Below are 15,547 nucleotides of genomic sequence, written 5' to 3' on the forward strand. Positions count from 1 at the left end.
TACAACTGCACTTTCTAGAAATGTTATGAAATATGAGTGGTAATTTGCGGACACAAAGACCAAACGTCAACACCCAGAATACTGAAGGAAGCAAGACAAAGCTAGAAAGGTGCAAAATTTGGTATATTAGGTACTGGGTGCATGCCATAGTCATACATGGACAAATCAGGCTGGTATATCTCTTCCATGGTTAGAAAAATGCTTGGGTGGTACAATAAATATAGAGAGGTTTAACCCTTTTTCTGCTAAGTCCATATTTCACCACCAGGTAAAGATGGTTAAAATTAATGAAAAACAACGTATTCCATATGATGTATAATTATTTTAACATAATACTCTGTGTTTCCTCTGGCTTCTGAAATTTTTTAGTAAATTTACGAATTGGGTATTGAAACTTTTCGTAAATTTTGAAATTCATAAGTAAACTTAACCATTCCAATACAGAATATCATTCAATCAAATTCACATTAAGAACAACATGTGCTTAGACAGAACTATTTTGAGGTTTGGGGGCCTTCAGCTCTCAATCAACTAGCTGCTTCCTTGCATTCGTATATTTACCAATCAACAATGAAAAAAATTAGTAAATCATCTAAAAAATTAGTAATTTTACGAATTTGAGAGTGGCAGAGGAAACACAGATACTGTACATTTGAAGGCTGTTGAAAACATAATACTGTAAAGTTGATTTTTTTGGACAAAAGATGCTATAACACACCAAGTCAAGTGGATGAAAATACATCATGTTTTGGCTCAATACCGCTTTTTACTGACTTGGCTGATGGGGAGGAGGTGATACAGTTATTACTGTCTGGCAGGAAAAGGGTTAAATTGTTTAGTGGGCTATTGCTGTGAATGAATGCTGATAAATATGAATGGGAAAGAGCACATTGCGACATATAGATCTCACTGTTCCTGGTGTGTCTCTGCCTTTCAGAGTGCAATGAACCAATCATAAAGGGTCAGGCCGTGCAAGAGTCTCGCTTTCCTGCACGGTCTTTTGAGAATTAGTCCCTAAATATCCCTTGGACATACTGTATGTCATTGGTAAACATTGATTGGTTGGTCAGACCACTGGAATGGCACAGACACCGCCACTGTTCCTAACAATTTCGTGGTTCGAAATCATACATGGACTGGATTTGCTATGCAAAGGAATTCTTTCATTGACTTGGGTACTTTTCAAGGGATTGACAAAATGTGTAACATTGACACTTGTGCTGATGTATCCACTGAATTTTCTTGGTCAATCTTTTCTCAATTTGTTATTTCACTCGGTGCTGAAAAATTAGATCACCGTGCACCATGGTACTAGCAATGTGCACTTCTCAAATATGCATTTATCGAGACATTGAGTATCAGTAAATAGTTGGAGATGATAGTGTTATGAAAATAGCATTTGAAAATACTCACACAATCACATCACAAAATGAATTTGGAAATCCAATTTTTCTTTAGTTTATGACTGGAGATGACAGCCTTATAAAATAGCATTTAAAAATACTCACACAATCACATCACAAAATGAATTTGGAAATCCAATTATTAGTTTATGGCTGGAGATGACAGCCTAACAAAATAGTATTTAAAAATACTCACACAATCAAATCACACAAGAGTTTGGACATGCGGAGCAAGTTTATGGCTGGAGATGACAACCCTCACAAAATAGCATACTGGCATCACACAACATGACAAATTCACAGATGTCACACTTGTATTCTGTTCATAGGAATGATGGTTCTAACTTTTTGTGTTTTCTATTTTCTAATTCTATTTTTTAAACCTAAAAGAAATCAATTTCACTATTTTCAACCTAAAAGATCTATTCTCTCATTCTTCTTCCTAACTACGTTGGACAAAAAAATCAATATTTACCTAGCCAGGATATTTAGAAACTGCGTTTTGTACGAAACATAATATGCTATGAATGAATTCTAGCCTGGTCTAAAACTCAATTGTCAATAAACCCTTTGAGTGCCAAAGTCAATTTTTGTCGTATAAATGAAATATGACCGAGTCAATTTTTTTTCAGACTTTTACCTACACTTTGATAAAAAATTCGTAGACAATAAGATGTCATGTCTATTTGGTCCAAAATTATTAATAAAATTACAGAAAAATTCCTAACAATTGGTAAAATTGCACTAAACTTTTGGCGGGAAAAATAATGGCACTCAAAGAGTTAAAGATTACAAAGAAAGTGTCCTAATGCATGTATGTTGAACATTTCCCATTTCAAATGATTTGAGATGAGATCAAGAAACCATACAATTAATAGGGCTCTATCATCTTCAACCTCTCTGTAGATGTACTTTCATCACTTCAGGAGTAACTGATTTGTCTGACATTACATACTGATACGTCAGCAGCAAAAAATTTCAGACACACATCAAGCTATATTAACTTGTTCACCCCTATCCCATACCAACAGTTGAAAAATCCCTTATGACAACAATGGGTTTGGGCTTCAAGCATTGCTGTGAAAGGGGTGATCACAGTCAGCATAAGAGGCCGATCGCATCATGGTGCATCTGGTATGTCATCATCACACTGTCTGTCTGCATGATTGCATCATAATGGATCTGACTCTGCACCACCGCTGTCTGCCCGATTGCATCACACGCTATCACCCGCTATCTGCTATGCCATCACACTTTTCACATGATCTTGGCAGAAACGTGACATCAGTCTCTATAACAATACCACACAAACAAACTGATATAATGATAGCATATCCAGAAAGCTGTATCATCACCTCCTGTAAACAAGCTGTCATCAATCCCTGGTTCTCACAGTGCTTATCGATCACAACAAATGATTATATAGACTTTTGTTCTCCTTTCAACCCTTTGAGTGCTGTAATTTTTCCCACCAAAATTTTAGTGCAACATTTTACCGATTTTTATGAATTTTTCTGTAATGTTTTTGATAATTTTGGACCAAATGGGGATCACATTTCATTGGCTGCAGTTTGTTATCAAAATTTTGGCAAAAATCTGAAAAAAAATTGACTGGGGTATATTTTTTAAGGGCAACAAAAATTGACTTTGGCGCCCAAAGGGTTACAATTTCTGCAGATAAAGCTGACGAAAGACTGCCTCTTTTAAAGCAAATACATCATGAACAAACATGACGTAATGCCTTCCTTTGAAGTTTGTTACACCATGGTTTATACAGCTTTCTATTTTCTCCCCAGTGATCACTGCTCCTTGATTTCAGTAAAACAATAGAAACTCATTAACATAACATTAGCATCGTTATGCAAATCAGCCACAGTGCTATTAAAAAGTCCTGGGGAGAACACTGGTTCCTTATGAAACCAAATGATTTCTCCATGCCTATGATTTGTTTTCACAATGTACACAGGTTGGAACCTGGCCATCACACAATTGTGACTACCACATTACTGTTTACCACAGGCGTATAACTGGCCTGTAATTTGAGGAGGAAATTGGGTGAAATTGAAACAGCTTCTCCGAGCTACTTTCTTCCTTAGTCTCGGCGCATTATCAAAGGCGAAAGACAAGCCCACCGTTATTTGAAGTCTCTGGGCAATTGTCTTATCATGTCTAATAATGCCTTGTGTGTCTTGAGAAAATTTGGTTGTTATTAAGCATTATCTCTCCTGGAACCCCTCCATAGTTTCAGTATGGTATCCCAAAACTAAATACGTTTGGGGGAAAGGTACTGAAACCAAGAACGTACCAGGAGATATATTTAACAGGAAATTTAATGGCATTTATTAAGTTTGTGATTTTCACATTCTGGGTCTGCAGAGTTACATGTAAAAGTGTTTCATGTAGTGAATTTGTCCATGGTTTTGAATTGAAAGTTTGTGGTATGTCCAAGCTGAAACTGCAAAGAGATTCTCAGAATCTGCATGTAGAAGTTTCTAGAGATTCATGTTTTCGCAAAACAAAGCAAGCAGGATTAGCATTGTCCATAATCTGTTTCATCTAAATCACTTCCACAAACCTGAAAACAAGTTAATAGCTTTGACAAACAATAACAGACCAATTTTAGAAACATCTTCCTGATTATTCAATCACCTTTGGTTTTTATCAGCTTTCATGGGATAAGAGCATTGAGAACTCATCAGCTGTTATTTTAACTTTGAAGATGTATATCAATACTCATCAGGATTGGCCAATCAGTTGATTGGAAATACAGTGACCAGAGGAGCTGCCACTTGTGAACATCAAATATACTGTCTGTTCTACATGTACATGTGAGTTGGAACAAATTTCAGACTGTCCGCCAGTAAAGAAAACCTTATACACACGTTTCACATGAACAGTTTTGTTTGCTGAAACCTATCTCACATGACGCATACCGTACGTTATTTGTATACTAAGATTATCAGAAGTGACCTTGGATGAGAATTCTGATGACTCAGAAGACATGAACTTACGAAATTTAAATTTCCCTTCTACTTGGAACTGATGTAAAACTTACAGATGGGGACTGATGGGCATGTCATTAAGTTTACATAGAAAGATAACATTGTAGATGTTTGTCCATGATGATAGATGAGATGTGATCAGTGCAACAGGATGTGTGGACCAAATTTCTAAAATCCTTCTTCCGTCAAACAGTATCAATTTCCCTATCTGCCAAATACTGTACCAAAACCTATAGTTATTTTCATCTACCCTTGGTATATTACGGCATGTTAAGTCACTAAAAATCTCGTTTACAGTATCCATACTTTCAGCAGCCTTCAATTCCTCGAGTCTTTCTCAAAATTTGGGACATGATATGCCTCAGTGACTTTTCAAACTTGACCTTATGGTGAAATACGAACATAATATATTAAAATCTCTTCACAGAAAACCTATCAGGCACAAAAAAAATATTTGTAATACACAATTTATTGAAATCTTCTGTTAATCTATTAATTTTGGCACTGGTTGTGGGTCATGAACAGTATAATTTTTGTGAAAATTGAGAAAAAATTACCGTAATTATTAAATGTTTAAAATACACAAACAAACCCTTTGAGTGCTGTAATTTTTTCCCACCAAAGTTTTAGCACAAAATTGCCAATTTTCATGAATTTTTCTGTAATTTTTTAAATAATTTTGGACCAAAAAGACATCACATTCTATTGGCTACAGTCTTTTATCAAAATTTTGGCAAAAAGCTGAAAAAAATTGACTTGAGTATACTTTATAAAGGTGACGAAAATTGACTTTGGGGTTCAAAGAGTTAAAACCGCCATACTGTATCACAATACGGTATGCTGCAGTATGCACAGTGTGACTTTAAATGATCCAAATGGCAATTACATCATAGTATTGCAAAACTGATTTTTTTTCATGTCCTGTTGGCAATGTGCCATGTATCATGTTGTTTACACTCCTTTCTACAGCATAATGTCACATTTCACCTGACCGGCTTTAACATCACCAAATGAGGTAGTTGGGAATACCATGGAGGTAGTAGGGAATACATTCCTTAATAGTACAAGCTGAAAACCTACTCTTATACTTCCGCTGACGTTCAGAATTCATTACCACCTTTGGAGAGAAACATAAACGCAAAGGAAATGCGCAACCAGTTTGCAAACACAGTCAAGCTGAAACTTGGTTTCGATTGGTTAATGCAGCATTGATCAGTCCGGGTTATGTCCATAGAGAGGATAGTACGATTGACCAATCAGCGAACCTGCGCGCCGCAACGTCATGAATACTTAACCATGCAAACCTTGGCTCGTACATTGCAACGAGTTTGGAACTTTTCGGCTTGATTTCGCCCTTTATTTTTAGCACTGGGTAGTTTTTAGTTGTAGACGTTACGCACAATGTTCAGTGCGGCCGAGACGGTGACCGACACAATTGGTTAGTACATTGAAAAGTACTTATTTGGATGAATTTCCTGGCCGGGTACGGCTCCCAGAAATCAGCATTTGACCCTTGTAAATCTACAGTGAGTTATTTGTCGCCAAATATCGCCTATTTTTGGTCAAATTTCAATTTAACCTTGCCATCTGCAGTATGCAGAATTTTTCAAGCTTTACAAAGATGGGTCAACTGTTTTAGTCGGTCATCGGAGCACGATGGAGCACGATTTTTTTCGATCACCATGCGTTTCCCGGTACGATTGACCCTTCGCTCAGAAAAACGCGCGCCGGATCATCGCCGAGAAGTTAACCAAAAGCTGGAAAAGAGAACGAAAAACGTCCAATAACTCTTTGTCGAATATGGTCAAGGGTAAAGAAACTCAGAAAACTATTCCTGAAGAAATCTTACAATTTTTAACACGGTAGAACGTCGCCAATCGACTGGAGCTAAGATACTTCCGGGTAGCCAACAGTCTCACTCGATCGGTGGATCTGTCAGGTCATATCGCGATCTGAACAAAGTGAACCAACGTAACCTTTGACCCTTGTTACATATACAGTACGTGATTGGTTCTTGCCTTAATTTCATTACATATACGGTACGCCATTGGCTCTTCCCTACTATCCTCTATATGGACATAACCCGAAATGTTGATGCAGGGTTATAATAGCTGTATTCTGATAGGTGTGAAATGGTTGCTAGAGCATAGAACACTGTAACATATTGTGGTGCAAGAAACCCACATGACGCTTGGAACAATAGCCAGTAACGAATCCAACAGACAACAGGAAGTCTGAAAAATGTAGTGTACATTTTTTCATCTTTTTACCATTTTAGTCTTGGAGGTCTATGTTTTAATAAACTCTTCCCATGCTGTAACTTGGCATTGAGTTAATCTGTAACTATACAACAGACTTCAAAATACAGAATTACTGCTGAAAACGCATCTTGATATTTCAACCTAAAAACCTCTAAGCTCTAAATATTTCTGATTGTGCTTCGTCAGCTTAAATACTAAACCACAGCTCAGTATGCCTTTGTTAGGAATTCAGATCATAGTGAAGAAGTTACATTATATCATACCAGTATATTGATGGTGCAAATACAGCTATCTGATTGGTTGAGACGCAAAAATAACAGTGGTATATTGGGAGATATACCACGGCTGGCATACGCGCGAGCTCTCAGCTTGAGCAAAACTCATTTATGACGTTCCACACCAGAATTTCAATATACTGTTATGATATAATAGCAATAAATCACACCCAGCGACGGTATACCATGAGATTTTGACCAGTTCACTTCACATATGCACTAGCTATCGCTCGTGCATATATGTCGTGAACTGGTCAAAATCTCATGGTATAACATCACTGGGAGTGATTTAATTATTCCTTAAATATATTATTGCCTGTTTTGAGTTGATGTATGCATTTTGCTGTCATAGAGTTGCTTTAGACATTTACTGGTTTCATTGGTTGTTGCTAAAAAAATTTTCATTCAATGTTTCTGTTGAAATTGCCATGCAATCAGAGCAGGTGTTTTTCCTCTGAGCTGGCCCAAAGGTGATACAGTATCTGTGCATGCATGGTGAGAATGTCACAATCGTGTAAAACGGGTTAACCTTTTGAGTGCTGTTATATTTCCCACCAAAATTTTAGTTCAATATTTTACCAATTTTTATGAATATTTCTGCAATTTTTTGATAATTTGGGACCCAATGTTCATCAAATTTGATCAGTTACAGGTTTTTATCAAAATTTTGGCAAAAATCTGAAAAAAAATTGACTTGGCTATATGACTTTGGCGCTCAAAGGGTTAACACTGCTGTGACAGTCCTGATTTCCAAATGCATTTTATTACCTAACACAGATTTCACTGCGTAAGTTATTGACTTCCATAGCAAGTCTGGTACATCTTCTGGCTTTTTACATATTAGGTGGCAATTCATCACCATGCAACAATATAGGACAGCATGAGCTTACCGGTACACCGTCAAAGGCAAACAAACTTTCCGAGGGCGGCTAGTGAACTCTGTATTAACAATGTACGCATAAAAGCTCAATAACGCACACTCAGTGTTTTCCGATAAAGTCAATCGCCCTAAAATTCACAAAAGCCTGGCTTGTGGTGTAAATCCTATTCATTGTGAGAGCTGCACTGAAGGCTAGGCTGGACGGATTCCAAAATATTCAATAGGAACGAAGAAAAAAAAAAGTGTTCACTGATTCAACCACAGTTTTGAGCATGAAGTGACCGTGAATCAACGCAGGTGTCAATAACAATCATGACCCACTTTTCATGCCCTATTTATCCGCCATAAGCCATTTTGGTGTTTGAGACAATGTGATGGGGTGTCTTCTTGTGCATACACACACTTCAATGAAATTTATAGGCTTTTTAACCAAGGTTTGACTTCGCTACATAGATTCTCTGGCAGGTTTTCGAGTGTTTTTGCTGAAGTTAAATAAATTGTTTTCTCATTCTGTCTGCTCCGAAAATTATGTCACAAAATGTAAGGCATGTTTGTGCATGTCCTATCTTGGAGGCGGATACCTCAATTGAGTTTCAATCCCCTGTTATATTAAACGCAAACCCTGCCAGACAGTGTCGTCCCCCATCTGCAGTATGCAACTCAAAAGTGAAAGATTTAAGCTTTTGCTCAATCATTCAATCATTTTCATACAAAATCAAGAATAAACATACGGCCAATGTCCCTGAAGCTACTATAGACATGGATACAAAATTAAGTATTTCCTGACGGTATGAAATTATCTCACTAAGGTCATCCTAGGGACCTGTAAACCAAATATTGAAAAAACAAGCGACTCAACAGTTGACAGAGCTCTGCTGTGTTGTGTAGAGAATAACCTTTTGTGACACATGTATTGATGAAGAAGGTGGATATCTTCGATAGCTCATTTCAGGATGGCCTGACCAAAAATGGAAAAAAAAATTCCGCAAAAATACAGATTTGCATATTTCATCACAATTTTAACAACTCTAAGTTGGGTTATCCCCAGGGACCTGTATACCAAATAATAAAGCTGTCTGACCAGTGGTTATGAAGAAGAAGATTTTTTACCAAAAACGCCTTTTTTGGTGCTAATTTGCATATTTTCAACAATATCAAAAATTAATAAAAAGAGTTTCTCAAAATCATATATTTTATCCACACAACAAACATCAAATCAGTAAGTACTGCAGTTTTCAAGATATTTGAGTAGACGGACGCCTCACAAACGGACATACATACATACATACATACATATCTTTTTATCAGTATTTTCATCCTATATTAACCAAGCACATTTTAACTTTCAAATTAACATTGTAAGTTCTGTTGAATAAGTTGAGACAGTACGTACTCAGAGAAAGCACACTGAAGAGACAAATGTTTGAAACTTAAGAAGTTCAAGGTCATCAAAAGCATCATGTAACACTTTCATTGCACTGTTTACACAGATTTCATAATTGCTATAAATAGCACATGAGGAATCTTACAGCCCAGCTTTACCATAAAAACCCTATCACTTTGACCACTCTTTTAACCCTTTTCCTGCCAAGTCGGTGAAAATCCACTTGAAATTCGGTGTAGCCAGAATCTAAGCACTGGTGACCGTTATTCTCCCAACCCGGTGGAAATCGGGCCCTTTTTGGGTACCCCCTTTCCTGCCAAGTCGACGGCACTACGTTTTGCTATCCCCTGTGCGTTTAGGGGTCATCCGAGGAGAGGTTTTCTGACAAGGAACGCCTTTTCCCCTCGAAATGGGTTCGCAGGGAGTCGATAGACAGGGAAAGGTGCAGAAACCTGTCCGCCAGTCCCCCACACCCGAGGGGGGCTGGTTTTTTTTTACCGCTTTTTAGCGGACTTGGCAGGATAGCATGGTGACGTTTTCTGGCGGAGTTGGACGTACTTGGCTGCCTGGCACTATAGACATTGCTGCCGAACTTGACCAACTCGGCAATGCTAATCTAGAAGGCTACCTCTTGCAAACGACTTGGCAGATATGCCGATGGTGCGAGACGAAAGTCACTTATTCAGTTGTGCGTGACTGAAAATGAGAACGTATTTTTGACGGGACGGCTCGACTAGTTCCTCCGATGGAACGGATATGAACGACTCGGAAATACCATTACAAACTGGTATCCGACGTACTAAGCTGGGCTTCAGCTCTGCAAGTTCAAGCCAGGCAACGTCTTCACCTGCCTTGGCCGTGCCATTCAATGGACGTAGCTTTGGATTTTTTATTTATTCCATCGTCCGAAGTATTGGCTCTGGTTTGCAGGCAAACGTATCCTCTTGCCGACGCATTAGTAGCTACGTACGCTGTTTGCGTACAGAGAATTCAAAAGGTGACATAAGGTCAATATGCTACGGGGATACCGTCTGCAGTTAGCAGGACTGCTTTTGTTATGCAAACCAGCTAGCAGTAGAATATGGCTGCCATGCATGTGGACACGTCGATGGCTAGAACAATGGAAGCATATTGCGTTGCACCCGTGCATGGCAAAAGTGAACTGAAGACTTGGGGTAGTGACTGGTTATCACTGGTTAGCTGCAGCCCAAGCCATGTCGGTACAAACCCATACCTGACTGAGGACCACTCGATTAAGTCAGTAATGAACGGTAACACTCGTAAGCCAACTCCCAACTGAGCTGGCAAAACTACGTAAAGCTGTGCTTCAATGGCTCAGCCATGTCATTAATACAACGGCAAAAACGTAGTTTTTGTGCTACACTGCCAAGTCGTTGGAGGTACGTATTCAATTGACCCTACCCTGGGGAAACAGGACAGGTTTGACGGTGCTGCTGCACCCCTAGCACGACCCTCAGGGTCTCTGACTAACAGACGAGTGAGGTGATGTTTGTGCCTAGCGGACGTACGTAATACTGAAGGAGTTTATTTCCGAAAAAATAAACATGAAACGGCAATAAAATGACGCACTCCCAGGGGCAAACAAAGCCAGTGACCTCAATTTTTTTCTGCAGCAACCCTTGAGCTCCTTCCCCTGTCTACGGGCATGTAGAAATTATCGAAGTCTAACACGTATAAGTACGGCTAAAACACCCTGAAAATGGGCGATTTCTGCCAAATGCCTGGCAGGATAACATGCAGGAGAGCCAATCTTTTTGCAGGCACATATTATGGGGCGGTTTTCTACTGACTTGGGAGAATAACGGACAAGGGCGCTCGGCAGGAAAAGGGTTAATTGACCACTCTATTTTTTTCCTCAAAAAGTAATTTTATTATATCCTTACCAAGTCAACCATAAATGGAAATTTCTAAGAACTTTCTCTATATCTATTTATTTGACCACCCTATCATGACAAACTATTTTAAGCAATTTCTTTTAGATAACATACAGGGCACAATAAATGACTGTTCAGAATATGTCAAAGTTGGGATTCAGGAAAGTTGCCTTTACATGTTTTAATCCTCCAAGATGGTAAGCATTTCACTATGAACTGTCAAAAAAAGTTGAACTTTCCGACAATTCTACACTAAAATTATTTTGGCTTTGATGATTTCCTAATTAATGCAATTATTTAAAATCATATCAATTATTTTTTTCTGGGTGAATTGATCAGTATTATACAGTACAAGAATTACATACAATGTAAGTCAAATTTTGATCAAAAATGACAAAAAAAATTCCTTAAAAATACAGATTTGCATATTCCATCACAATTTGAACAAATCTAAGTTGCGTTGTCCCTAGGGACCTATATATCAAATAACAAAACTGTCTGACCAGCGGTTATGAAGAAGATGATTTTTTTACCAAAAACGCCTTTTTTGGCATTAATTTGCCTATTTTCAACAATATCAAAAAAATAAAAAAAAACGTTTCTCAAAATCATATTTTTCATCTACACTGTACACAACAAATATCAAATCAGTAAGTACTGCGGTTCTAAAGATATTTGAGTGGACGGACGCCTCACAAACGGACATACATACATACATACATACATACAAACATACATATAGACTGAAGCCGGACGTCGGACGGATACCCATCCCAATAGCTTCTATAGACTATAGTCTGTAGTAGCTAAAAATCAGGGAGGGGGGTGTCACCATGCAAATTTTGTTGCTGCAGAAACACATTACCCAAATTTACCGATATTTGAAATTTAAAATGGTCGCCATCCCTGCATTAACTCATGGTGCAAGTTCTTCTTACTCAAACAGCTTCAAAATGACCCCTACAAGTGGTAGATCAGAAAAGAATTTGAAAAATTTGACGGTCAAAATATCTGTCCCCGAAGCACATTCTACCTCAAGCCAGAACTGTCAAACATTCAAGGGTTTTTGTGAAGGTAGTCAATGCACCTCAGCGACAGATAATTGAACTCTCAAACTTTTACAATGCTTTTCTGACCCAGCCCTTATGGAGGCTCATCTTAGACCTCTTGGTGCAGAAAAACCTTTCACAGTCTTAGTTGTTTTGAAAATTTTATTTTCCCCATACAGATATCCCAGGGATGGCAGCCATTTTGAATTCAAATCTCAGTAAATCTTGGGTATTTTTTCTCTATTACAAAAATTTGTACAGTGACCTCCAAATTACATATTCTTGATTTTGAAAGCGAATGGTTGAAATATTGAGGAAAGTTTGAGCAAAAGTTATGCCTTTCAATTTCGAGGCGCATACTTATGATACTACCTTAAAAGACAACATATGGAACCTGTTATGCCTCACTGATCACCAATTTCACCTGATGGTGAAATATGAACTCAGCAATATACTGAAGGTTCAGTCCATTCAGACTGCAGAGGGGTGGCCAATCTACATATCAATGCAAAATTTGCATATTCTTTTGTTGTGAAAATGTTTTCTTTTGTTCAGTAATGTGCTGTAATACATGAGAAACATACAATGTAAATGTCTTGTTCTAAGCTATGAAAAAAAACCATGCTTTCCTAATTTTGAAAATTTAAGTTTGATTCTTAGAAAGAAAGATATGTATTTTTAGTCTTGACACTTACATGTCTCTTGCCAATTGTCTTGTTGAACACATGAATATTCTGAGCACGTACCAATCACAGTTGGTCACTTGACATATTTTTTTGAGTGATTTTACATTGCTTTATGCCATAATTGCGAAGGCAGTATTGTCCTACAGTAATACTGAACAGATTTCAATGGAATTAAAATTGCAATAAGAAATTTGCATATCATATGCCAAAGTTGAGGGATAGCTCTGTTTATATCAAACCCCGCCCGACAGACTTTTGAACACAACTCTGTAAACGGTTGGCTCCCTTTGATGATACGATTAGGTATCTGGACTGTTTGACCTCTACAAGTTACTTTATAAAGCAACATCATGGAAATATTCCATGCAGCCCATGCTACAGTACAATCTAGCATTAAGTTAAGGGGTATTTTGCTTTCACTGATTGCAAAAAGTCCCCTCAGAGAAGTACTGATTTCTACAAAAACGAGGATACAGTATAGTGTTCTACCAGGGGTGCGAGGAGTTTTCTGGTGCAGAGTTCGGAGGAGGGGGGAAATAAAGTGTCAGGGAAAGTCTTGTAAGCAGTAGGGTATAGCAGATGTAAATTACGTTTGTACTAAAAATATAAAGCTTTCATTTCAGCTTTCAACTTTTAATTTAAAATATCCACATCAAATCTACCCGTACATTTACAGAAAGATGACAAAATAATATATCATTCACGTAGCTACAACTTATTCCTGCCAAAACGCCGAGAAAGTGCATTTTCAAGTTTGCACCTCACTAAATATTCATCATTTGAAATTTACTGCTGTAGATGAAAGTATTCATTTTCTAACAGACCTGGGACATTACTCTGCAAATACACACTGAATATAAAATTCACCTACTGTAGTTGTCAAAATTGACAGCTCAATGGTCTAGCTTCCACGGTACTCTACTTGCGGGAATTCACACGTGGAATACCAAACAAGATTTATTAAGACAGATGTGGCCATTTTGACCGCTAAGATAACTGACCGTCTATGACCCATACCATGTGACCTAAATTCTCAATGAACCACTGAATTACATGTAATAGTAGAGACATTGAAAGAGTTGATGACATTGAAAGAGTAGATGACATTGAAAAAGACATACATGTATACATACATATGTACATACCAGTACATGTATGCAATAATGTACAGATATACATGTAGCCATGCATGCAAATATACATACATACAGAGATCTACATACTAGGTACGTCTGTCTGTAGACCTATCCATCTGTCACATACGTACGTACATACACACGTACATACATACACACGTACATACATACATACTTACATAGACACACACTAGACTCTCTCACAGCCCCCTCCTTTGCTACACAGCCCTTTCTAGGCTGACATGGCAAGCTTTGCCTGCTTGCTCGGCCGAGCAGAGCTGTTGAGGGTGCTTGCATGGTCTAAGGTGGTGTAGCTGCTGAGGGGCTGTGAAAGAGTCATACATACATACATACATACATACATACATACATACATACATACATTACATACATACATAGTGTGTATCAATGGTCAAATACTTAGGGGAACCTCCTCCATCAAACACACCCTGAATCCCTGACAGTTTGGTGAGAGACTGAGTGGTGAAAAGAGCTCTCAGAATGAGGTGACAATGCTGCTGGGTATCTATACATTCTGATTGGTCAATGTTTAGTCACTTTTCAGACTTTGCTGACCAATCAAATTCTGCGTGGAGTTTGGACTCGGCTGGATCGTTGCCCGCTCTGGTTGACACACTTACTGGTACGCGTCACAGCTGTACAGCTGACGAGTTGGCAAACATTGAAAGGTGATAGATTACTGAACTCTTATCAACAGGAATCATTCGAGTCATAGCAGTCTGTGTGCCACCAGAAAATTGGTAAGCTTCATCTGCGTCACAAGAAGTGGGTCGCTTTGGTCGGTCAATCACCGGCTTGTACCACAGGGGCGCATTGGTTTTACGAGCAAATAACGTACGTTGGACGACATTAGTTTTGCAACGCATGGCTACACAAGCCCAAACAAGCAATCTTGAACATTTTCAGGACGATATTCTCTACGGCAAGTGTAGAGGGCGCAGCTAGAATGTGACATCCTTAGCTCGGTTATTGAACCAACCTTTTTGAGATTGGGGATTTGGCCGAGCGGTTTTGTCTGTGGACTCTGCGCTAGGTGATTGGGTACGGTGCGTTGTGGGTTCGAGCCTGATTGAAACCATCGTATTCTTTGAGTGATAGATAAGGGATGTTGTATTCCCTCACATGACCTGATGGTGACATTTAAACTTGGTAGTAAAAAGGTTAGCGGCAAGAAAATTCTACACCTTCTTTGAATTCATACCTTTATGAATATGTATCTTTCAACACATGTAAGTAGTTTAAAAGTATGACTACACTATTGACCCTAGGTCCTCATATAAAAGTATACAGGATTATTATAGAGCAGTTACCAATGACCCTGACACTGGCTCTCCAAGAATCAGGATGCTGTAGACTGCATCAACTCACATACGTGTAAAGACGGTACAATATATCATTCCAGAGATTGCCATAATTTTCCTGTAGTAAAACTACCAAAACCACCCTGAGGCACTACATGCAGTAATGTAAATACTCAACCGATATTGTACTATCTTGTTTTCCAGTCTAATGCAAAGAAATCTAGTGCATGATTCTGCTGAAGAGCAAAATCTCA

The 15,547-nt window shown here is 38.3% G+C and overlaps 1 protein-coding gene across 1 annotated transcript in view; it reads right to left on the bottom strand.

Moving 5' to 3' along the window:
• The window catches only part of LOC139118347 (phenylalanine-4-hydroxylase-like), a 42,941-nt gene that overhangs the window by 19,709 nt on the left and 7,685 nt on the right, over positions 1–15,547 (bottom strand). The window lies entirely within an intron of this gene.

Source organism: Ptychodera flava, chromosome 2 (genome assembly GCF_041260155.1).
Source record: "Ptychodera flava strain L36383 chromosome 2, AS_Pfla_20210202, whole genome shotgun sequence".
Lineage (NCBI taxonomy): Eukaryota > Metazoa > Hemichordata > Enteropneusta > Ptychoderidae > Ptychodera > Ptychodera flava.